Source organism: Pelmatolapia mariae, linkage group LG6, assembly GCF_036321145.2.
Source record: "Pelmatolapia mariae isolate MD_Pm_ZW linkage group LG6, Pm_UMD_F_2, whole genome shotgun sequence".
Taxonomy (NCBI): Eukaryota; Metazoa; Chordata; class Actinopteri; order Cichliformes; family Cichlidae; genus Pelmatolapia; species Pelmatolapia mariae.
This window is the reverse complement of record NC_086232.1, coordinates 6,690,223-6,693,227: the sequence shown is the minus strand read 5'-3', so window position 1 is coordinate 6,693,227 and position 3,005 is coordinate 6,690,223. Positions and strand designations below refer to the sequence as shown.

Genomic DNA, 3,005 nt, shown 5'->3' with positions numbered 1-3,005 from the left:
CTGGTGTGGTGTACATGGCCTCATCTAGAGTCACAGGCCATGGTGTGGTGTAGATGGTCTCAGCCAGAGCCTCAGGCCCTTGTGTGGTGTAGTTGGCCTCAGCCAGCAACAAAGGCCCTGGTGTGGTGTCTATAGCCTCAGCCAGCAGCACAGGTCCTGTGTGGTGTAGGTGGCCTCAGCCAGAAGCACAGGACCTGGTGTGATGAACATTGCCTCATCCAGCAGCACAGTTCTTGGTGTGTTGTAGACGGCCTCAGCCAGAGCCACAGGCCCTGGTGTGGTGTACATGGCCTCAGACAAAGCCACAGGCCCTGGTGAGGTGTCCATGGCCTCAGCCAGAAGCTGTGGCCCTGGTGTGGTGTAATTGGCCTCAGCCAGAAGCGCAGACCCTGGTGTGGTGTAGCTGACGTCAGCCAGAGCCACAGGCCCTGGCGTGGTGTCCATAGCCTCATCCAGCAGCACAGCCCTTTTTTGTGTTGTAGAAGGCCTCTTCCAGTTCCACCGGCCCAGTTGTGGTGTAGGTTGCCTCAGCCAGCAGCGCAATACCTGTGTGGTGTACATGGCCTCAACCAGAGCCACAGGCCCTGTGTGGTGTACATGGCCTCAGCCAGAGCGACAGGCCCTGGTGTGGTGTAGTTGGCCTCAGCCAGCAGAACAGGCCCTGGTGTGGTGTCCATAGCCTCAGTCAGCAGCACTGGCCCTGGTTGGCTGTCCATGTCCTCAGACAGATCCACAGGCCCTGGTGTGGTGTAGTTGGCCTCAACCAGCAGCACAGGCCCTGGTGTGCTGTAGACGGCCTCAGACAGAGCCACAGGCCCTGGTGTGGTGTAGGTGGCTTAAGCCGGCTGCACTGGTCCTGTGTGGTGTAGTTTGCCTCAGCCAGTAACACAGGCCCTGATGTGTTGTAGACGGCCTCAGCAAGAAACACAGGCCCTGGTGTGATGTAGCCGGCCTCAGCCAGAGCCTCAGGCCCTGGTATGGTGTAGGTGGCCTAAACTGGCTGCACAGGTCCACAGCCAGCAGTACATGGCCTGGTGTGGTTTCCATGGCCTCACTCAGAAGCACTGGCCGTGGTGTGGTGTAGCTGGCCTCAGCCAGAGCCACAGGCCCTGGTGTGGCGTTCATGGCCTCAGCCAGAGCCAAATGCCCTGGTGTGGTGTCCATAGCTTCAGCCAGCAGCACAGGTCTTGGTGTGGTGTCCATGGCCTCAGCCAGTAGCACAGGCCCTATTGTGATGTAGACAGCCTCAGCCAGAGCCACAGGCCCTGGTGTGGTGTAGGTGGCCTAAGCAGGCTGCACAGGTCCACAGCCAGCAGCACAGGTCCTGAGGTGGCGTCCATGGCCTCAGCCAGAAGCACTTGCCCTTGTTGGATTTAGATGGCCTCAGACAGATCCACAGGCCCTGGTGTGGTGTACATGGCCTCAGCCAGCAGCAAAGGCCCTGGTGTGGTGTCTATAGCCTCAGCCAGCAGCACAGGTCCTGTGTGGTGTAGGTGGCCTCAGCCAGAAGCACAGGACCTGGTGTGATGAACATTGCCTCATCCAGCAGCACAGTCCTTGGTGTGTTGTAGACGGCCTCAGCCAGAGCCAAAGGCCCTGGTGTGGTGTACATGGCCTCAGACAAAGCCACAGGCCCTGGTGAGGTGTCCATGGCCTCAGCAAGAAGCACAGGCCCTGGTGTGATGCAGACGGCATCAGCCAGAGCCTCTGGCCCTGGTTTGGTGTAGATAGCCTAAACCAGCTGCAAAGGTCCACAGCCAGAAGCACAGGCCTTGGTGTGGTGTCCTTGGCCTCAGCCAGCAGCACATGCCCTGGTGTGGTGTAGGTGGCCTAAGCTGGCTGCACAGGTCCACCGCCAGCAGCACAAGCCCTGGTGTGGTGTACATGGCCTCAGCTAGAGGCACAGGCCCTGTTGTGGTGTAGATGGTCTCATCCAGAGACACAGGCCCTCGGTGTGTTGTAGACGGCCTCATCAGGAGCCACAGGCCCTGTTGTGGTGTAGGTTGCCTCAGCCAGCAGCACAGGCCCTGTGTGGTGTACATGGCCTCAGCCAGTAGCACAGGCCCTGGTGTGATGTAAACTGCTTCAGCCAGAGCCACAGGCCATGGTGTGGTGTAGGTGGCCTAAGCTGGCTGCACAGGTCCACAGCCAGCAGTACAGTGCCTGGTGTGGTGTCCATGGCCTCAGCCAGAAGCACTGGCTGTGGTGTGGTGTAGCTGGCCTCAGCCAGAGCCACAGGCCCTGGTGTGGTGTTCATGGTCTCAGCCAGAGCCAAATGCCCTGGTGTGGTGTCCATAGCTTCAGCCAGCAGCACAGGTCTTGGTGTGGTGTCCATGGCCTCAGCCAGTAGCACAGGCCCTGGTGTGATGTTGACGGCCTCAGCCAGAGCCACAGGCCCTGGTGTGGTGTAGGTGGCCTAAGCTGGCTGCACAGGTCCACAGCCAGAAGCACAGGCCCTGGTGTAATGTAGATGACCTATGTTAGCAGAATAGGCCTCGGTGTGGTGCGGATGGACTCACACAGCAGCACAAGACATTGCTGAAAACAGCCAAAAGGTATGTCGTTAATGTGGCATTATTAATGGACCGCTGCTTTGGGTCTTTCAACACCCTCCTTCTCTGGATCAAAACCAGCTCAGTGACATGAAAAGTAAATGCTTACAGCACCTGGTATTCCCATGCAGTCTCCCATTCAAGTACTAACCAAGCCCAACCGTGCTTAGCTTCCGAGATCAGACGAGATCGGGCGTTGCCAAGGCGGTATGGCCGTACGTTGCTGGCTCCAGCACAAAGCGTCAATTTATGGTATCAAGTGGTGAGGTGCCCAGTACTCAAAGTTATGAACACAAGCCTCCAATTTAACTACACCGTTAACGGTAACTGCATGCTTGCCTAATACCCTAACCAAAGGACTCATTTTAGCGTTTGACCAGCCCCACAACCCTTGGTGTGTTGTAGACGGCCTCAGCCAGATCCACAGGACCTGGTGTGGTGTAGTTGGCCTCA

General features: G+C 57.9%; 1 non-coding gene across 1 annotated transcript; it reads right to left on the bottom strand.

Moving 5' to 3' along the window:
- Nucleotides 1–2,654: 2,654 nt before the first annotated feature.
- LOC134629868 (5S ribosomal RNA) lies at nucleotides 2,655–2,773 on the bottom strand. The gene has a single exon (XR_010094100.1). It is a non-coding gene; the product is annotated as a 5S ribosomal RNA (ribosomal RNA).
- Between the last annotated feature and the right edge of the window lie 232 nt (nucleotides 2,774–3,005).